Raw genomic sequence first — 23,618 nt, 5'->3', positions numbered from 1 at the left:
ATGAAAAGGATAGTTTGCTCACCCTGGTATTCCCCAGCCTCCCCACATGGCAGAGGCCATGTGGACTGTGAGCAGAAGTGACTTGTGTCACTTCTGGACCAAATCATTAAGAGCCAAGGTGTCTTCTTCATTGCAATTTTCCCCTGCTGCCATGACTGTTTGGAACCGCCTTTTTCAGATGGTACAACCCCAGGAGAAGGAGGGCCCTCAACCTGCACCAGATTTCCATGAGCAAGAAGTACATATTTTGTCAGGTTCTGCCAGGAAGATAAAAAGCTCAGTTTGATTCCTATAGTACTCCACATCCTAGTTTGACTTTTTTTGTTGTTTTCTTCATCATTTTACCTTCAATATTTAGAAGAGTGTCTAGGACATCATAAATGCCCACTGAGAGTTGTTGAAAGAAGGAAAGATGGGAAGAATAAAGGAAGGGTGGGAGGGACGGAAAGAGGAAGAGAGAGAGGGAAGGAAGGAGGGAGGGAAAAAAGAGAGAGAAAAAGAAGAAGGAAAGAAAGAAAAGGGGGACGGAGGGAGGGAGGAAGGAATGGAGAAGAGAAAGAAATTGCTAGTGAGGAAATTTAACATGAAAGGAGATACACATGCTTACATAGTGCCTTCTCCTTCCCCATGTGTACTGTGACATACTCCAATTTGTAGCCATTTGACCTGACTACCGGGTCTGCCACTTACTAGGCATGTGACCTTGGCCAAGTCACTCACCTCTCTGATTCTCTTCATCTGTAAAATAGGGATAACAGCACAGGAGTACTGAATTTTTCTGAAAAATGCCCTCTTCTTATTTACCTCATTGTTAAATGTATTCAGCGTTTGAATGTGAAGTGCTACAGCATATTATATATGCATTTTAGTGTCTAGTGCTCATACTTCATTTTTAGAATCTTAAATTTTAAATTGACCTGACTCTGTAACTACTTTGCAAAGTTGTTTGGACAATAAATGTGTAAAAATTCTCCAAATGCTTTACAAACTGTAATTTAATATATAAATAGGAAGCATTATTGCAGTTCAACTTCCTTTGACTTTGCTTTGGGCTAAATCTATTAAACAGAAAATTATTATACACACTAATATTGGTTAGTAAAGAGATAAAAGAATGAGAAAAAGTCATAATGGGTATATTTCTATATGGAAGTATATATATTTAGTCTAACCACAACTAAATCAAGGCTATGTCTTATGTGGTTATTAGTAATAGAATTATAGGTGTTGATCATCTAAAAATGGCTGTAACATGGAAGTAACAATATTATACTTAAGAATAGCTTGTATTTTTTTTCAGGCCCTGTGTTGTCATTCCCAAGAAGGGATGGCGGAGATTGGAGCGATGAGGTGTAAGAGTATCGGCCTAAACAAAGTCATTAGCAGAGCCTGAGCTGGGAGCCCAGAGGGCTGGCACAAGTCTTAGGCATAACATCTGATCTCTTCTCCTATTACTAAGGAAATTAGAAGCTGAAGAAACCTAGGGACACATTCTGTAAAGATTAGAGAACACTCTTCCAGTTGGAAAAAAACCCAGAAGTTGCTCCAATAAATGTGTGGGGAACCACATCAGAGACACTGTTTAAGAAAGAAAGTTGAGTTCTAAAGAGTAGTCTGAACTACACTTCTGAAATTAGTCAATCGATTCACAAATACACCTTCATAACTGTCCTGTGTCCAATATGGTAGCTTAATAATAGAAGAACTGAAACCTTCCTGAATTCCCAATGACACATCTTTTTTTTTTTTCAGACAGTGTCTCACTCTGTTGCTCAAGCTGGTGTGCAGTGGCACTATCTCAGTTCACTGCAGCCTCAACCTACCTGGGCTTAGGAGATCCTCCTATCTCAGCCTCCTGAGTAGCTAGGACTCTAGGTATGCACCACTAAGCCTGACTAATTTGTTTATTTTTTCTATTTTTTGTAGAGAGGGGGTCTTGCCATGTTGCCCAGGCTGTATCCTAAATTATCAGGTTATCAGTGTTAAGTTGAGTAATGAAATGTGTTATATGTTGGGTTCACATATTTTAAAATCTTGTTTCATATGTATTTATTCAGCACTCACTGATGAATAAATTAGACACAAATCACATAAATCAACAGAAATCATAGGTTTACGCATACTCTGTAAGCTTGATTGTTCATGCAGTGGAGGAACCAATCCTCAACAGCGCCTCTCAGCCATGAGGCACAGTTAAATCTCACAAGGTAAGACAAGCTTTCTTTTCACACCACTGTCATACACAAACATATTTTGCATTTTGCAGTCAGTTGGCCTCTGCTCTTCATTTTATAACTGCCTGATGGATTCTAGACCAGGCACAGGAGTGCTGAATTTTTCCAAAAAAAAAAAGCCCCTTTTAATTTACCTCATTAAATGTATTCAGCATTTTAATATGAAATGCTACAGCATGTTATATATGTACTTTAGTCTCTAGTGCCCATAATTCATTTTTAGGATCTTAAATTTTAAATTGACCTGACCCTGTAAGTAAGAAGAGTAGAATCCAGTAGTTTTGACATCTAAATTCTTCCATTTTCTGGATGGAATCAAGAAGAGTAGTAAACTTAAAAACAAACAAGCAAAAACAAAAACTGAATCCACTTCAAAATTATCACATTTAATTTATTTGATGATAAAGCAGAATCTAAATTTGTGGTTCAAACTCCACTTGAGAGTTTGCACAAGCTGCACAAGCATTAAGCTGCACAAGCAATAAGAGCACTGTTTTTGATGCTTTGGTAAAACTTCCTTTGCTGCTTACTAGTCTAAATTAATATCTAGTCTTACTTTTGAAAACGCTTAGATGGCCTTGAGTTCGGGGCTGTTGCTTCCCTGGGGCATGTAGACATTACCTTCACATTTCCAGTATCCACAAATAGCTATTCATCTTTTCTTGAATAAAAGGTCACATACTCTTTTGTGGCTGTCCACCAAAGTCCAGTTTTCTGCCTGTGAAAACAGCTTCAGCTTTCAGCTCATTTGCAGATCTAGATGAAAAGTCAGAGATGAGCTCATTAAGCCCTTCTACATTTGGACGAATTCCCCCACTTCTCTGGGTTCTCTTTGATAATTCAGCTCTTAGGTGCCCCATAAGGAAGGGGTCTTCCAGAAATCTATTACTGCATTTTTACAGCATCAAAACGTTTTTTTTCATATACAAGTAAAATTTTTATCAAGGGAAAATAAGCCATCGTATTTTAAGAAAACGTTACAGAGTTCCAGTTATTATAGCAATGATTTTCAGATACAATAGCCATTATGAACAGGTTTTTTCGGTTACATTTACAGAGTTATCTTAGTAGTAGTAACCATATGTTTTAAACTTCAGATTTCAGTAAATAGGTCCACATTTTGAGCTGAGATAACTTGTCCAACCAAATCAGTATTTAGGTATGTCCTATAATTTATCATTTACTTGTCAACTTTATTATCATGCAGCGAATGCCTGCCTCGGGGTGGGGGGCTTTTACTGGGCTTACTGGGGTGTTGTTGGATGGCGAAGGGGAATAAGCACCTTACAACTAAACCATCTTCCATCTCTTTCAGGAACCTCTTTTAGATCTAAATTGACAGGGAAAGGTAGCGTTTTCTATGAAAAGCATGGCTATCTCTGGTTTTCAAACTAGCAAATCTGAGTCTACCCAGCAGAAGGTGGAGGGACTCCTTGGTAATTGCCTGGACAACATAGGCAGTAGAGACTATCAAACCAGATTATCATGACTTCCGATTGGAATACGACCAGGCTGCCCACATATTGGGTTTTATTTTTTTTCTTTTCAGAGACAGGGCCTTGCTCTGTCGCCCAGGCTGGAGTGCAATGGCACAGTCACAGCTCACTGCTGCTTCAACCTCCTAGTCTCAAGCAACCCTCTTGCCTCAGCTTCTCAAGTAACTGGGACCACAGGCATGTGCCACCACACCTGGCTAACTTTTGTGTTTTTTTGTAGAGAAGGGGGTCTTGCTACGTGGCAAAGGCTGGTCTGAAAATCTTGGTCTCAAGAGATCCTCCTGCTTTGGCCTCCCACAAGTGCTGGAATTACAGGTATGAGCCACCATGCCCCGGCCTGTGCACACATCTGAAATTAACCAAATCATCTACTAGTCTCTACTTGACAGACTTCTGTACACAAAACATCCAAGACCGATTACAAAGGACAACAAAAGGCAGCAACAAATCGTTAACATCTGTGACCTTAATTATATCATCTTAAAACTTTAAAACTGGGCTCATGCCAATCTCAAAAGATTTTTTTGTTTTTTTTCAGATAGAGTCTCACTCTGTCACCAGGTTGGAGTGTACACAATCTCAGCTCACTGCAACCTCTGCCCCCAAGGTTCAAGTGATTCCCCTGCCTCAGCCTCCCGAGTAGCTGCGATTACAGGTGCATGCCACCACACCCAGCTAATTTTTACATTTTTAGTAGAAACAGGGTTTCACCATGTTGGCCAGGATGGTCTCAATCTCCTGATCTCATGATCTGCCCACCTCAGCCTCCCAAAGTACTAGGATTACAGGCATGAGCCACTGCACCCAGCCTCAAAAGGTTATTAAGACAATATTTTGTTGTCACTTTTGCTTACAGAAAACACTCAATAAATATTTGTTAAATAGATGACCCCAAAGTGCTAACTTAAAGTTCATTTTTTCAGCTACCAATGGAAACCTAAGTATTTTGGCTCAAAGAAGCCGACATGTTAACACTTTGATACAATGTAGTTCATTTAAATTAGGTGACTCACTAAATTGTGTTGGAAAGGCTCTGGATATCATGTCCCAGCTAAGAAATCCGGAAATTACTGAGAAGAGAAATTTGTTATAAGGAGCTCTTCAACCAGGGTAGGCAAAAAGCAGCATTATGGCGAAGAGCAAGTTTTAAAAAAGAACCAAGAGCAAGGCCAAGCTTCTTCCAGATAATCTGGCCTATAGTGAGATTCAAACCATAGAACATTCTCAGGGTGAGTGACTTAGTTACAAACATTACAGTTCAAGGGAAAATGCAGATCCTGTGCCTGACTGCAAGCCTTCTTTGTGTTTTTTATTCTATCCTGCAGGAGAACTCTGCTATATAATTTATTCCATTCCTCCAGAGAGTTAATATGGCGGCTACCTTCTTCAGACTGCATTAAAATTACCTTAAAGTATATTTTATCGTTATAGACCTTAGAAACTCACATTGTTTCTAAATACTAAGTTTACTACTCATAATTTAGAACAAGGACAAAATGCCTTTGTTCATAGTTGCAGTCTGTCTTTCTGCCCTGGACTAACAGTACCTGATTCCTGGAAAGGAAAGTCAGGCTGCTCTAGTTAATTATTTACTGTGACGCATTTACATCACATGTCAGATAAAGGTTTATGCTGTCCACATAAATCTCTACAACATTCGGTGTCACATATCATAAAATATGAGACCAATTATTTTACATGTAGAAAGTTGTTCATTTTCCCCATTTCCTCAGTGCTTTGGGATGGGATGGGCGGTTTCTTTAACTCAAGGTTAAATGTGTTGGCATAACTTCGATAAAAATTGAACGTGTTGGCATAACTTAGATAAAAATTGGTGGTTGCCTGGCACACTTCCAGCATCAGAGGTAATCACACCACAGGTTTCTGTTTGCACCATTTTACATGATTACCTTTTGTCTATAGCATCCTTTATAAGTTTCCTGTTTTCATTTGTTTTGTAAGTGATGGGGGTCAGGGGGTGGAATCTTTAGTAACCTAGATCACCTTAGACTCCAGATGCCTTTTTAACCTTAGCTGTGGGTATGACATGCCCACTTGAGCAATGAAAACCATGTAGAGTGTTGGAGACAGTGTCACCTGCAGTGACTACTGAGAAGCATTGCAGACCCATAAACAGGCCTGACCAAACCTTTGCCCTTGCACAGCATCTGGAGACAAGAGCACACGTAGGATAACAGAGCTAATGAGTGTCAACGTCAAGAACAATAAGGTAGATAAAAACCTCATTCTCCCCACAGTGTGATCTTAGCACAATTGGGCTATATTTTACTCCCCAGAATTCAAAGTTTTGTTTTAAATTCTGCACATCACAGCCATACTAAATATCCCCTTAGACAAGACACAGAGCTGCTGAGTAAGACCCCTGCAAATCAGCAATGCTTTTTCATAAGACCAGCATCCATAATTTATATCTGCATACAATTAGCCTGTTTACATTCACACTCTTTTTGCTTCCTTTTATGTGAAATATTCCACAGGATAGTTGGTAATGCATTCAGAATAACCTTTTTAAAATAAAGACTCCAGGATCAAACAGTTTATAAAATCCAATACCTAGTAAATACTTCATATGAATAAAAAGTGTTTTCTTAATCAGAAACAGTATATTTTATTTGAGCTAGCCTTTCTTGCCTCCCAGGCCAATGGCCTGGCATCACATGGATCTTTACTTTTTAAATGTATGCAGAGAAAAAAAATGCTACTCTATTTCTTGGTGGTTGCTTGCACACAAATACAAACTCCAGCTCTGTGGACCAGGCTAGAGTGCAGTGGCATGATCTAGGCTCACTGCAACCTCAATCTCCCAGGTTCAAGGGATTCTCCTGCCTGAGCCTCCCAAGTAGCTGGGATTACAGGTGCTCACCACCACACCTAGCTTATTTTTGTATTTTTAGTAGAGATGGGGTTTCACCATGTTGGCCAGGCTGGTGTTGAACTCTTGACCTCAAGTGATCCACCTGCCTCAGCCTCTCAAAGTGCTGGGATTACAGGTGTGAGCCACCACACCAGGCCACAACCTTTCTTTTGTTCATCAGGAGATCACTATAAAGATAAGTTTTATGACCATGCTAAGTTGGCCTTGGAAAAGCCAACCCCTTGTACTAACATTATACAGAGAGACCAAAAAAAATAGATATCCAGAAAGTTAGTATTCATGATATCTAGATTCTGAATTCCCTGAATATATTTAGCCTGGTAAGTGGATTTCACTATTGGGAATGTAGGCAGCAGAGAGGGAATTTCATAAATTCAGTAAGTTAGGCATTTGCCTGCAGTGGTCTGGATGGCTAGAGGTTTGGCCAGTTTGGTGTCAGGGGCTGGGCCCATAAGCAAGCCCTTCCTGCGGTCACTTCCATGATCCCCCCTGTTATCCTCTTTCCACCAGCCAACTAGAGCAGCATAGACCTGAGACAAAAGGAGCCATCTTAAGCAGGAACCAGGATTTACAACAGCTTCCATGCCTTTCTAGGGAGAAGTAAGACCCTAGCCTGCCCCAGAGTTGAGCTTGGCAATGTCTAATCCTCCCTGAGCCTTGTGATCCTGGAAAACAGTGAATGTCCAGGGAATCCAGCACCTTATTGTGTTTTGGAAAAGGGTTTACTGCAAATAACCACTGTACCCATAGAACTGAGATTTACAGATACCTGCCCCCGGTTTACCTAGGACAAGTCAAGACAAGGGAGACACAGACTCCCCAAATTCCCTTTCTTGATTCATAAATGAGGAGCTGAACTGCTTTCCTCTGCTGATCAATAATAAATCTTGGTCAAGCTTCTCTTCTTCCCCCAGATCCTTAAACTTCAGCCCTCCCTCAGCGTTAGCCACTAGGCAGCCTCTCCTGAGGACACACTGGCCTCAAAGTCAAACATTCTCTGATCTGCGATCTGACCCAGACCCTTTCATTCCACTACCTCACATCCAGTTCTTTCTAGTTTTGTCTACTTCTCTCTGTAAATGAAAACTCCCTTTTGCAGACCTGATTGTCCCAGCATTCACTCTAGGGCAATACCCGCCGCCCCGCTTAGTGCAATCGTCTCTCTCCCCTCATTCCCTTTACAACAGTCCTTTTGAATGAAAAGAATCCTTTCGGATTTTGAATAAAATCCTAAGTCTAGATTTATATTTTCCTTGACAAGCTCCTACCTGAACACTAAGCCTGTGTGTGTGTGCGTTTGTGTGTGTGTATGTGTGTGTGTGTGTTTGCTTGTGCCCACAAGTGTATAATGTGGGGGGAATCTGAAAAAACATATAGTATTTGTGAGAAGTGTAACATTGGGCTGCAAATTGACACATTTGCACATTTCTCTTATTATTAACAATGATACTCAGGGCTTTGGTTTACAAATGGATGAGAATTGTTGGAACAAAGACTTGGAGTTGATTTTCTGATGGATTGACTTTATTAGTCTGCCTCTCTCAAGCCTCACACCTATAGTACTTAGGAACCCTCATGTACAGATACACCCCTCCTGGTCCCTGAGTTATATACTAGAATAGAGTGGAAAGCAGATTTAAACCCTCGACTCCTCCACATGGAGTTTGAAATTAGCCTCGCCATTTGGAATTTGGCTCAACATCATAGAGTTGGTGTAGGACAGATCTTAAATCTGCCCTTGGGCATATTTGCTCCCGCCTCCAAACTATGGCCTGCCTCAGATCATGTCATATTAACTCAGGTCCAAATAGAGGCTCTAGAATTGATGTTTCACCACAAGGCTAGCCTTTCTCTTGCAGCATCCCACCTAGGCCTGAAACCAGAGATCACATCACCATCCCATGCTTAATTTTGATCCCAGGCTGCTTCCATTTTTGCTGCAACCCCTATTCCTGCCCAAATTAAGCCTGAGCTCTCCAAGTGCCTTTGGACAAACACATTGGCTTCCAATTGCTAGCCCCAGAACTTGGTAAGTTTCCCCAGACCCTTGTCCCTTTCTGGTTCTGGATTCCTCAGCCACAGGATGTTATAAGAACTTCCAGAATAACTGTATAGACTAAACACTGCTTACCAAAATTACCATACATCAGAAATATTCAGCCAAAAAAAAAAAAAAAAGAACTGTAACATTTCCCAGTCATTCCACATCTAAATAGAAAACAAAATCTTGTAGAGATATTGCCCAAAAGCCTCAGTTCATTGCAGCTATTAACAAGAAGAGGGAAAAGTGGCTCTTGAATAAAATAATCACTAGAGTACTTAAGTGAGTTTTGAGAACTTGCCATCAGGAAAATGTACATGTATAGAAATTAGTCACTGGAAGTCTTAACTAGTAGCTTCACCTAGTACTGTATCTTCCTTAATTAACTCATTTATTCAGCCATTCATTTAGGTATTCATTCAAATAATTGCTACTAAGGTCTCTATACATGCCAAACACTGCATTAATATCGGGAACTCAACAGTGAACAGGATAGACCAAACACCTGCCCTCACAGAGTTTGAGCAAGGGAGCGTATAAAGTGGGTTTTAATTATAAATCAACTTACAGAAATTTGATATGCACATAGACTATAGGTTGAGCTGCACTTGTCCATGCAATGAACTATAGTTACCAACATAATGAGCTAGAAAACACAATTAGTCAGCAGGCTTCCAGTTTGAGATCTTGAGACTTTTTCTTCCTTATGTCACTAAAATCCACACATCTATGAGCTTTCTTTCTTAATCTAAAATCTGGAGCTCTCTTCTCTTTGATTTCAGGAAAGAGGAATCAATGCCAACACTCAATATTAGAAAAACAAATGAATGGGCATGCACGACATGTCAGTGAAGGAACGTAAGTGTTTTTTCTTTGACATAGTGTTGGTTTCAGCGTACAATACAAGTCAGTAGGAAGGTACTTTAAATCCCTTGACATGTATTGGAGAGTTTTCTTTCTGGATGTTGGAAAACTCATTTTGAGGATGTCAATGGGGTATAAAATTCTGCATAAATAAATACAGTTACCATTGATTATATTTTCCACTGGGAAGAGTGAATTACAAGGAGATGGCTACATTTATTTTTCAGAAGGAAAAATGAGCACATAAAGGAATCAAAGAGTCTGCTGCACCACCCTGAAGACCTGGGCTACTTTCATCATTGTCATGTTTGCTGTTTGTTTGTTTGTTTGTTTATACTTACCCTGCCTATTCCAGTAAGATTTAAGGCAGCTGTCTCTCATTTTCCTAGCCTCCATTATACACACACACTTTATTTATTTGTGATCAGTGTTTTAAATTATTATATTCCAGACCATAGCATATGATTGTGAAGCCATTTTTAGTCTTGCTTTTTAAATTCATCGGAACTGAGATTGTGTGTGTGAGATTCTTTATTTACAGGCACAACTACACAAGTAAACCCACTCTGCAAGAGCAGAAATGAAAATCTGCAGAGATTAGGAGATTAGAGAATCCAAAAACAGAGATAAGAGGCAGGATTTCAAGAGAAAACTAGAAGTAAATTTTACGTAAAATTCCAAAATATTGCTTCAAACCTGAACCGACTCAAATATACGAGATAAATATGAATGCATCCTGATATTGTCAGGATGTCAACAGCTCCCAAATTCCTGTGACAAAGATTTCATAGACTGTTGATGTGGGGTCCCTGGAATTAAATCCAATTCCAGTAGCTCTTGACTGTAAGTTTATACATTTTTTTTTGAAACTGTAATGCAATCTTTAATTGCAAATATAAAAAAAACTCTGCACACTACTTTAGGAGACCCCTCAAATCCTTTCATTGACCACAGATTCAGAGAAGATGACCTTGTGCCCTTTCTTAACAGACAAGGAAACTAAGATGCATAGTACAAAACCGATGTGACCAGTGTCACCCAGACATGATTCCATGATTTGAAGATGCTTCTGAAATTTTCCTTACTTTTCCCCTTGGAAGGGAATAAAGTTCCACTTTTTTCAATGGAAGAATAAGAATTTCAAAGATATTACAAAGCAGAAAATATAAAGTTTCCATATAGATAAATAATAATAGATGATAAATAAATGCATAGACAATAGATTAGATAGACATAGATAGATAGATGGATAGATAGATGATAGATAGATGATAAATAGATAGATAATAGATAGATACATAGATACATATATAGAGATTCTTCTTTTTCTGTAAGTGTTAATTCACTCTGCTCATTTGTTTCATGGTAATCTAATAATGATATAAAGTAGTTTTGCACACAATTTGTTTTCTGTTTATTGTCTGTTCTTCTCCACCAAAATGCAAACTTCTTGTGAATGGAGACTTTTTCTGTCTTATTTACTGTCATGCCTAAAAGAGAGCCTAGAATAAACATTTTAATACATATTTATGGATTTAACCAGTAAGTCTATCTGAAGGAGTGACATTGACTGTCTCTGAAGAAATGGGTGGTAAATGACATCCTATTTGGTGTTTGCTTATTGGAAAAAAAATTTGTATTTATTTGTGTTTTCTTATTTTTTTAGTAATGAACATGTGTTTCTTTTAAAAATAAGAATAGGCCATGCATGTTGGTTCACACCTATAATCTCAGTACTTTGGGAGGCTGAGGCAGGCAGATCACCTGAGATCAGGCGTTGGAGACCAGCCTGGCCAACATGGTGAAACCCTATTTCTACTAAAAATACAATAATAATAATAATAATTAGCTGGGCGTGGTGGTGGGTGCTGATAATCCCAGCTACTCAGGAGGCTGAGGCAGGAGAATTGCTTGAACCCAGGAAGTTGCAGTGAGCTGAGATCCCACCACTGCACTCCAGCCCAGCAAACTAGAGCAAGACTCTGTCAAAAGAAAAAAAGGAAAAAAAAAAAAAAGAATAAAGGGTTATTTTTAAGTAAAAAATTCAGATAACTTAGAATTCCAGAAATCATTCAGCCTTAATTTCCCCGTCTTGGCACAATTGAAGGAATAGTCAACTAGTGACGCTCCCTGTACTGGGATGGAGGAAAGCAACCAGCAAACAAAACAAGCAAAAGCCTCCAGCCATCCATTAAGTTTAAAAGTCACAGGCTATTTTTTCAGTGTCCTTTTTCTCTCACTGGTCTTCAGTGGATGAATCATGGAACAAACACAGGAAAGGGTGGAGTAATCACTGACAGAGCCGGAGAATAAGCCAAGGGAGTGACAAATTTCATCCTTTTAGTCCCACTTTCATAACACAAATCTATACAAAGCACTATTAAAGAAAGTTTTTTTTATTATAACTTTAGGGAAAAAAACTCATAAGAACACACGCAAAAATGTTCATAGCTGTTAAGAAATATAGATGACTTCTCCCCTTCTCCCCTCTCCCAATACTTTTCAGTATTTTTTAGGTTTTCTATTGTATAAAGTGTTACTATTTTAATAGAAAAAAAATAAAAATAAAAAAATTAGATGTTATAGTTATAAAATGAAATGCTAATTCAAAATTCTAGAAATTTTTTTTAAAAAAGAGAAATATTAAAAAGTAATCAAAATGTCACAATTCACATTTTGATAGGAAATGCTAAGTAGGGAGGTTGACTGTTTAACAGAGGAGAAAGATGAAATAGAAAATGTGACCTAAACATTTTAATTGAAACCCAGCAAATGGACTCACATATCTCACAGAGATATGATGGTAGAAGACTTTAAGATGTTCAAAGAGCCTTGAGAAAAATTTCTGAAAATCCTGATGCCTTTCTGGCTGTGTGGAATACATTTTATATCTATTTTGGAGACCTCTGGGGTTTAAATGCTTGTTGCTAGAGCTGGGGAAATTGAAAAAGCTTTGTTTCTACCTGATGTTACAAAAGAGTAAGATCTACAGTATGATACACTATCAAAACCTAAGGCAGTTCAAATTGAGAGACTACCTGCTTCATAGAGTTTCAAATCAGCTAGATCAGGAAATGCATTGGTGTGGGAGACAAAACACGTTGTTGTAATACATATATGTCCGTTGCTTATTTCTAGATCTTGCTGAAGAAAGCAGAGATAGTTACTTATAGGCCTTAGAAAGAGAGAAGAAGCCACTGCAATTAACTAATCTAATAATGTAAAATATTAAGGTTTCACATTGTCTTAATATACTTTCTCCCTGTCTTACTTCATTGGCTCACAGTTCTGGAGGCTGGCAAGTCCAAGATTAAGGGGCTGGAACCTGGTATGGGCCTTCTTGCTGTGTTGTTTCCTGGTGGAAGGGTAAAAAGAGAGGGTGAAAGAAAGCAAGAGCTCAAACTCACAGCCTCAAGCTTTTCTATAATGGACATTAATCCAGTCATGAGGGCTCCACTCTCATAACCTAAACACTTCCCAGTAAGCCCTACCTCCCACAACTGTTGCATTGAGGATTACGTTGCCAGTACATGCTTTTGTAGGGACACATTCAAACCATGGCATGTCTCTAGGATGCCATGAGAATTATGGGATGATACGTTCTATTAGCTGTGAGTATGCAGTGAGGTCTAACTAGCTTCTTGTTTTTGCTCTTGTAAATTAGAATGAATGGTACCTGGAAGTCAAGTGGCAACAATCCACATCTAAGCAGCTATGACCAGGGGAAAGAAGCACCACTTTCCCCCATGAAGTAGGAGATTCCAAACCAAATTGCTCCCCCAAAGCTGTATCTGTGGAGCCTAGCTGGTCATTTTGAAGAGACAAAGAACCTTTCATCCCCTTTTTGATGTATCCTTCCTCGTGTAGGAAAAGTCACTTGCTTAATGCTCATGGGCAACCCATAACCTCCTCCTCAACCCATCTGCAAGGGAAGGAGCAGAGGGGGAACAATAAGCTGGAAGGATTTAGGGCAATTTGCTCCTCATGAAAACCAAGGGAATGGGGAAGGAGGTCCTCCAAACCCTTAACAATAACATTTCTCTCCATGTTCCTAGATTATGGACTTTAAGAAAACAATCATTAAAAAAACTCATTTTGTACACATTGAAAATAATCAATTATTGAAATGAATCCTGCAGTGATCATGGCTAGTATTTTCTCCAACCTAGTGTACATTGTATTTTATGCATAATCACAGTTGATTTGCCTGGCTTACCAAAGCCATGGATCACATTCTTTTTATTACTACCATCTCTAACTCTTCATTTTATTATAGACTATGTTTTAGTGGCCAGGGTCTGAAAGAAAATAGCCTTTTATGAATATGTGAGATTATATAGACCTGTTAGTGCCTGTTCTATAAATTAATAACTGTTATGCCCAAAGTAGCCTATATTTTTCTCAACAACACATTGTTTCTCCAACATAGGGATCAAGCTACAAATGACCAAAGCCGTTTTGAAAAAGTAGGTGTAGATACAGTTGATATTTTCACATATTTAAAAATGAAACAGATATTTTGATATTTAGAAAGAAAATGGTAGCTATTACAAGATGTTTAACATTATGCCCATTGTCTTTTCTTTATATACCCTCCAATATAGCATATTGATTTGAAAATAATGTGTTTAATAAGTATCAATTAAATTTATTTGTAGAAATATTAAGACAATTCAATGCAAGATGTTTTATAAAAATGCCATTTAGACATAGTAATGTGGAGCTGTGACACAATATATTCTTTTAAATCACATTTACTGCTGTCTTCCTTTTCTAATAAAAAAAGTAACAAATGCTTAATTTATAAAAGTAGGAAACCAGTGTTAAAGGGTAATTTTCAGAAAATGTAGAATCATAACTGTCATATAGATATAAAAGGAACACTTGTCAAATATTTTATTTAGCCTATTTACTATACATGGGAAGCAGAAAAGATGTTTTAAGTAGTTCAAAGGACAAGTCAAAGAAGCATAAATGTATGTGAAGTAAAAGAATATTCAAATGGATTTACAAATGGACATGAACCTGATTTTTCCCACAGAAAGGAGGACTGACAATTCCACTGAACAGAATAAATTCGCATTTCCAAAGACAAAAAAAAATTTTTTACATTGCTCTCAGCTTCCTACAAAACTGTAGAGTAACTCAAAGGCAAGGGAAGGCTAAAATCAGATAACTGTAAATTAACTCAAAGGCAAGGGAAGGCTAAAATCAGATAATTCAGAAAGGTATGCTCAAAACAATGCAGTTTTCCACTGAAGATACTCAGAAATCTTTTTTACTTATTTTAAATTTTCTTACAAGAAAGAAGAGTAGAAAGAACAAATGAAATAAAGAGAGAAACGGAAGGAAGGAGGAGAGAAAGAAAGAGACATAAAGTAATTTTTAAAAAGAAAGAACGAGCTTGCCTGAAATCCACTACACAGATTAAACCACAGATAACATTTTAGTGTGTTTTTTTCCAGAAATAGATCTCAATAGAATTGAACAGCATCACACTGAGCATACTGTTCCACAGACTCCCTTTTTTACTTAAAAACGCTCTATGAGAACAGTGAACATTTTCTCATGTCAGACGTTCTTGTACAATACGGTTTTTTTTAACATAATCTATGTATGTCATCATTTACTTAACTAATCCACTATTATTGATATTTTAAAAAGCTTTCTTTCTATAGATAACTGCATAAGTAAAATCTCAGGACAAATATCTTTATACATATTTTTAATACTTTCCTAACTCCTAGGAAATGCTAGATACATTTTACTGTATTTTGACAGATGTTGCTAAATTGCTCTAGAGACATGCTATACCAATTCTAAAATCCTGCCAGCTCTGTAAAATTATGCCCATTTCTCCACACCCTAGCCAACACAGAGCATTATCATACTTCTTAAGCTTTGCCAATTTGATGGGTTAAAACTAGTGTTTCTTTGTTGTTTTAAATCTGTCTTGTTCATATTATTGAGGTTAAATTTTTGTGTTCGCTAAAATAAACATTTTTTGAAACTTCATAGGAATATGGATGGAAGGGATAAAAGATAAAATTATTTATTTCCCCTCTTTGTTCCCAGTTTGAAATAGCCAAAGACCATTGACAACTAAAGCAAACAGATATTCTCATTTCAAAAAGACTGGACCAGGCTAAAATAGGACACTGAGATCCCACAGAAATTTGTCTTCTAGAAACTTGAAGAAAAAAATACATCAAGCAAATTGAATGTATCCATGAAAAGAATTTCTAAATTGTGGAACTGAAAAGTAGCATCAGCATTTTATTGGGGAGAAATTTGCTTAATAATGAAGCTTTAGCACTTCTGATTGAATTCTGATTTAGTGAGATAAAAAGCATCTGTGTACTGAATTATACATAAAGGGAACAGTTTGTAGATTATTCTTGCCTGTGTCTACTTGTGTGTACTGTATAATTTAGGTCTTAATATATTTGGAATCCTTTTTCTTTCATTGTTCAGAGGCTGAGTGGTTACCTTCGCCCGGTGGCATTTGGTTGGTTTTATTTACATGTGTCAACTAGAATGCAGAGGCTCCAGCTTTGTATCTATAAAAAAAGACACAGATGTATTTTTTAGATTTGTCCTTGAAATCCTGAAAAGTTTCCACCAAGATGAAGGAGAATGATAAGAAAATATATTGTTTTATTGTAAAGGGGTCAAGAAAATCTCTAGACCAGATCCAAAATGAACATTAGCTTGGGTTGAGGGAAACTGACTTTATTTTCATTACTTCTCCTATCTCTTATATTTTCTTTCCATTTGGCTAAGCAAGGGATCACAACGAGGGAACAAAACTGTGGGGAGCCTCAGGCCCCTGGGTGACTGGCCGCAGGTGAGGTTACAGGTCTGGATGTGCAGGGAAAGACCGTGTTCGCTCAGGGCTCATACTGACACCCAGAATCATTCGACTGATATTTATTGGTGACGTTGCACAACTCATTTTACTAATCAGAGTCTTCTCCATAAAATGGAGGTCCTAACTTCCAGTTCCAGACTGCTGTGATAATGGAAAGCCAAGTCTTTAGTAAATTGTACACTAATAGAAATCTGAATTATTATGAGAAATCTGCTTGGCATCTTTAAATGAGTCAGGAATGGAGTGATTCCTCATTTAATTTGCTGAAGACACTGTAATTTCTCTATTAAAATAAAAGAAAATGCAGGCTTAAATGTGTCCTTAATTTGAGAGGAAAAAAGCTCATATTTAAGAATTGATCAAAATGTGGGTTCTTAAACTATGTGAAATGAAAATTATATGTTTGTTTCAAAGGGCAATATCAAAATCTTATGCTGAAAATGAATTCCTAAGAAAAAGAAAAAAAGTATGGCAATAGGCTCTTAGTTGGAGGAGGCTGAAATATGTCACACTATACTATTATCATTAATTTTATGTTAATAGGGTTTGTTAACTTAAGTTTCTACTATTACAAGTGCTTTGTGGATTTTTTAGTTGAAGGATTAGCTCTGGCCTATGGCCCCTAATTGGATATTGTCTAATTATTAATATTCATTTTTCCAGAGGGATTTGTTTCACAGAATTAAAAAACTTGATGAGTCGATGGAGTTACTATTCCCCTCTGACTTATGAGCCTGAAAGAATATGTAATTCAAACATGACCCTCATAAACAACCCCAATATCATTATTATAAAGCAGAGCTCAAAGTTCTGCTTCCAGTTCTTGCTTTTCAGAATATTGAGTAAAATAGGAATTACTGACTCAGTAAATCCCATGAATTCATTTGGTAAATTTGTGGCTTACTGTGGATTCAACTGTCTATCAATAGGCATATGGTAAAGCTTTTCGGTGTTAAAATTTGAGTAGGAAAGGAAGAAGCTATGTTTCCATCTCTCGATGGAAGAGACAATTCTACTGAAGAAAAATTATCCTGTTATCACCAAAATACAAATGGCCTATCCTCAGCATTTGAAGACAAAACAATCCCTCAAAAAATGACAACTCTGTGGAAATTTACAGCCTTTTTTCAGAACTGATAATAAAAAAAGAAGAAAGAAAACATTGGTAGTCTGGGAAGAAACTTTCATAAATGCAGTGAGGAAAATCAACCAGGAGAAAATCAAAATAGTCAAGATGAATGATGGACAAAATATTAGTGAGAATTTTAGCTGGGAAAGGTAAATGTACATGTCTCCATACAACGATATATCTCATTGTCCATGATCAAACATAGTGAAAGGAGAAGAAAGAAAGATGTCTCTCATGATAGAAATACTGTGCTTGGTTTTTATTTTCACATGATCTAAGTAGAGGTCTGTGAATTTCTCAGATCAGTCACTTAGAGGAAGAGGGAGTTCGTTTCATAAATTCTATCCAGTAAGATGAAAAGATGACAGGTCTTTACAACTTTTTCGCGATGGGTTTTAAAATGATTTTTTAAAATGGCTTTTCAAAAGCTAGAAGCGATGTAATAATGATGGGAAAAGTCAATTTACATGCTATGCATAAAGAAAATATCAGTGAGGCTTTCTATTAATATATGGGTTAAAAATTAACTTTTTCTCCTAATTGCTTTAATTTCTGTACATCTTCATTTCTCTGTTGGAAGCCTTATAGAGGTCAAGTCCAAATATATCTGTATTCATTCCTCCAATATGTACCAAGAACCTCCTGTTATCTGTGAAGGACCATAAACCAGTGACAATAAGGCTGAGATTCAGAGTCTGGGATCATGACTATTACGTAACAGAGGGACCTGAGCTTCCCCCAAAGATCTTGGAGAGTTGTGAGAAGGCTTTCAAGAATAAGTCTGTAAACTGTATAGTAACCCATCTCCAGATTTAAGTATTTTGGGAGGCTGTAATGTGTACCGTGGGATCCCATACATGCACTTGTATGTGTGTCTGTTGACTCAAATTATTCTCCTAGCTTCTTGTTTTGGAATCTGGACCCTTTAGCAACTGAATAATGGAAGTCTAGAAAATGAATCATCACCCTAGTTAGAAATTTTACCACTGCAAATCTGAATTTGAATTTTTTATTGGTGGAGCCAAATATTCTTTTTTGCACAGAGGAAACTGTCCTCTCTCTGCCTTTGGTGGCACCAAGTCCAGGATCCCAGAATTGCCTGCTGTCACGAATTCATTCTTTTTTTTTTTTTTTTTTTTTTTGAGACGGAGTCTGGCTCTGTCGCCCGGGCTGGAGTGCAGTGGCCGGATCTCAGCTCACTGCAAGCTCCGCCTCCCAGGTTTAAGCCATTCTCCTGCCTCAGCCTCCCGAGTAGCTGGGACTACAGGCGGCCCGCCACCTCGCCACCTCGCCCGGCTAGTTTTTTGTATTTTTTAGTAGAGACGGGGTTTCACCATGTTAGCCAGGATGGTCTTGATCTCCTGACCTCGTGATCTGCCCGTCTCGGCCTCCCAAAGTGCTGGGATTACAGGCTTGAGCCACCGTGCCCGGCCACGAATTCATTCTTATTTCATGTTTTACCTGATACATGTTTACTCATCTGAAGAACAGAGCAGCTCAGAAATTCACTGCTTGATGCCTACTGTGTACTGAATAAATGGAGACAGTCTGCTCCCGGTCTTTGACAAATAGACCAGGACCAGGAGAGAGAAGTACATTTCCTGCACACTTGTTGAGGCCATCTATAAATAGATTTACATCAACCCAAGGTTCAGGCTTTCAGAAAACGGGTTTTTCTATTGCATGGCTCCATTTGACCTGACAGTAGGCAAGAACCAGCTGATGCTAAGAGATTTAATTCAACAGATTATGAATGTTGAAGTCGCTAGAAATGGAACTTCTTGTTCTTAGCTGGGTAAAGACCACTATCAACTAATTGTGGCAAATTAGCGCCCATTAATCTCATGGTAACATTTCATTTTTCTCACTTAACACTGACCCCACTCATGTCATGTAGTGAGTATCCTTTCATGACAAGAGTGTACTCCATGACTATCAGTTCAAAAATGACAAACCAAACTTCAACATTCTAGTACTTTCTTCTTAGTATTTTTTAAATGCTTAGTATTTTTTAAAACAAAATAAAAACTAAAAAAATCCAAAAAAATGCATATGAGTCTAATATTAGATAAAAATATACTAGAATAATATAATAATATTAGAAGAAAATATGTATATTGTCTCTGGTTACTTGTTTTGAAATTGCAAATAGCAATTTGCAATTTTAAACACAAAAATTAACTAATAAAAATATTTCTGCTCATACTCTAAAATTGTAGATAACACATTATATTTTATCCTATAGAAAACCAAATGGCCATCATGCTTGTAACTAGTGCTTTTGATTAATGTGGTACTATAATGCCAATAAACTAATTTGTTTGCAAATATCTTGAGATATGCAAGTCAAATATTTCAAAAATCATTTTTTTGGAGAATTCTTTTTTAAATATTTTGCCCGGATTCAGAGAAATTTGAATTTTAACCTTTGAGTTAATTTGTATGTAAGTACTCAACAGGCTGGTCTACAGGGTCACGTTTTTAGTCCATGGTTGTGTTCCCAAGCTTCTCCTTCATCACCAATTACTGTTATTTGTGGTGAGATTATGTACATATTTACGATAGGGAAACAAAATTGTTCCAGAACCACTTAATCCATCCTCTGGCAGGTCTCTCTTTAGCTGTACCCTTTGTCCCCTAGCAGACATCTGATGTCCTCTCATGGCATGGTTAAAAGACTCCTACACTTCTACCTCCTGTCTTCTTCCTGCAAGGCCAGGTAGCAAAGAGATCCAGAGTAACATCTCTGGAGGCAGTGTGTAATTTCCTCACTGGTAAAATGAGTGTAATAATAGAACCTATCTCAAAGAGTTATTTGGAAAATTAAATGAATTAACATAATCAGAAGTTTTGAGTAGTGTCTGGAAAATAGAAAATACTTTGTAATTGTTTCCTAGTCGCAGAGGACCTAAAATTCAGATCATATTTGCTAAGAAGGTTCAAGTGTCGTGGTCAAGAACAAGAACTCTGGAGCTAGACAGTATTGATTCAAATTCCCCACTTCCTTCCTTATGAGCTGCATGATCTTAAGGAAGTTACTTAACCTTTCTTAATCCCAGTTTCCCCTTGTATAAAATGAACCTAAATATAATACCTACTTTACAGAGTTGTTATGAGGGATTCACTCGGTTATTACATTATTACATTATAACAATGCCCATAATGTATAATTACAATGCTCATAACATATAATAAATGTTGAGAAATGTTACCTGTCATCATTATATAGTACTAACGTTAGTACTGTCATTATGTACTCTTCATAATCCTTCAGCTCTCACCCAAACTCATCTTTTCTAGGGGCAGCCGCAGCTGACCAGATCAACTCTTCTGTCTGCTGCCTCTTCCTATCATGCTTGTAATTTTGTCTATGATATTTTATAAATGTCTCTCTCATGAAGCTCCATGAAGGCAGGCAGCTGGATCTGGTCTATGCTCACCACTCTTTTCCCCCAAGCTTTTAGGGTATGGTACATGTGGGCACTCAATAATTCTTTGTTGAATGAATAAATAATGAATATATGGTATTAAAGGCTCTGATCTCAGTGATTCCTCTTGCTAACTTGAATATCGATTCTATAAGATAAATGTGGTGGTGCCAGACAGGTCATGGAGTTACGAAGTTAGAATGTGTCCTGACTCCAATCCAGCAACCATTCCTGCCCCTGCTCCATGCCCCATACCCCTCCACAAGGTTGAATCTTTTCTCTCATGGCATAGATGCAGTCCCCTCCAGAGTTCCTCTCATTTCTCACTCACGCAGCTGTGTGATCACTCATGACACCAGCAAGCTGCTGTGTTTTAGGATTTCACTGCAGCCAGCAGATCAAGACCAGCAGGTTAGAAAATTCAGCTTAACTGAAATGTGAACCTTGCCAGATTCAAGTAACAGAGCTAGACAAAAATGCTAGCCCTCTCTACTCAGTAAAATAAACCAAGGTTAAATTATTAAGCTAAAAGATATTTTCACAAAACCACAATAGAGAGGAGGGAGAAGAAAATAGTTATTGAAAGACTGTTCAGCAGAAAAGCAAGGAGGAGTCTCATTTTCATGAGTATCCAAAGTGCAGTAGGCATAAAATCATACAGTTCAGGTGCGGAATACCAACACTTTAAATCATGCTTGCATATATACAAACAAGATGTTTTAAAAAATAAATGTAACGTTATTTCAAATCTTCAGTCCTTCCCTCCAGAATAAATTTTACAATTTATTCCTTACAACCTTGGCATAGTTTCTATAAAAGTATAAGCAATTTTAGTCTCAATTGTCAGATGCTAAATATACAAACTGTATTTAAAATATCTGTATTTTAAACATTAAAGTGTTTCTTACTCTCACATACCAAATAAAATTGAAATTATATCTCAAAACAGGCTATTTTGAACCCACTGGTCATGCTCGTGTTGGATTGTCCAGATTTAACATTTCTGATTTAACCATCTCACAAAACTAAGTTTTAAAAAATATTCAGAAAGCTTGAAATTATCTACAACAACCTGGCCAATTGAGCACACAAACTAAGTTTTGCCTAATTCTTCCAAGATATTGTTATAGAAGGTTTTGGAGTTTTCTGTTTTTGTTTTATTGGCACGCATTTTTATTCTTGCTTCGCTCTAACATCCAATTTTTTGTGATCTTCCATTGCTCTAAGCTATTGGTAATAATCTATAACATATCAAGATAAGTAACTGATTATAAGAATTGAATGATTAATAGCAGTTAAATATAAAGTTCAAACCGATTACAACTTTTCCTCTTAACAATAATTAATTGAAGTAGTTTAAACAGACATTGACATAGAAGAGGAAATGAATTTTGGAGTATGTATTAAAAACATAGATGATTGACTCAGCAGACTATAATGAGCCTTTCATTATCATCAGGGGCTATTGTATGAAAACACATTTGGAGAATTTTTTAAATGAATATTATTGACCTGATAGACCACAATAGTTCCAAAGAGGGCATTAGTATCCATCTTCAAGCAAGTATTTATATTGTTTAAAACCATTATTGGCATTTGTGCATAAAATCTCTTTCAACTTTAGTGCAGAGGTTGCAGAAGAAAGTAGTCTAGTTACATTTATTTAGAAAAAAGTTAAACTTACTCTTTGTTATCTTTTCAAAGCAATGAAACTATATACTATAATAGATTTATTTCTCATTAGATTGTATTGAACACTTTGGTTCCTTTCATTTAAACATGTTTTTAATGTAATCAAATGCCAAAAATAATGTAAAGCAGTCTTTTTGGTGAGAAAATTAAATTGATCTTCACATTAACTTGTTGAGTGTTTAGGTTTGGTCTTTGTGGTAACAAATTACTTCTGCCATCAATGACTCATAGTGAGAAGAGATCTAAAGTCATCTTTAATATCAGCCCTGACCATTGCTATATGGACCAATTCATTCTTATTTCATGTCTTACCTGATATACGTCTACTCCATCTGAGGAACAGAGCAGCTCAGAAATTCACTGCTTGATGCCTACTATGTACTGAATAAATGGAGACAGTCTGCTCCTGGTATTTGACAAATCTGCAATGCTGGTGACTTGAAAAATAGATTGCTGAAAGGAACATAATACCCATTATAATTCAAAAGTATTCCGATATGAAGACATGTTATATGCTTACCAGACTGTAAGCTTTTTAAAGGCAGAGTTTCTGCCTTTATAGTTTGGGTTCTTTGATTGCAAGCATCGGAAATGAATATGGTTAAATTAAGGAAAAGAGAAAAGTTTTTGGAAGAATAAGAAGGAACTCACAGAGAGGACAAAAGAGATGGCAGAAAGAGAAGGTTTGGAGTAGACAGGAATCAAGAAGCACTAATAGATCTCAGAGGCAAGAAATGCTCAAAGGTACCCACCCCCCAACACTGGAATGAAGTTCTAGTCAATTGTCTGTGGGAATGTCAGTTTCTTCAGTTTATGACTCCAGGAGGGAGTGTCTGATTGACCAAATTCAGGTCAGATGCCTGCACTTTGGAGGTTCCAAGGTGGTGATAGAAAAAATATAGAGAACTGAGCTTCTGTGGAGCCCTTACACTTCTGTATAATAGGAGAGAACTTCTTTGATTTACCA

The sequence above is a fragment of the Piliocolobus tephrosceles genome, chromosome 5 (assembly GCF_002776525.5).
Source record: "Piliocolobus tephrosceles isolate RC106 chromosome 5, ASM277652v3, whole genome shotgun sequence".
In the NCBI taxonomy this organism is placed as follows: Eukaryota; Metazoa; Chordata; class Mammalia; order Primates; family Cercopithecidae; genus Piliocolobus; species Piliocolobus tephrosceles.
This window is presented reverse-complemented; position numbering follows the sequence as displayed.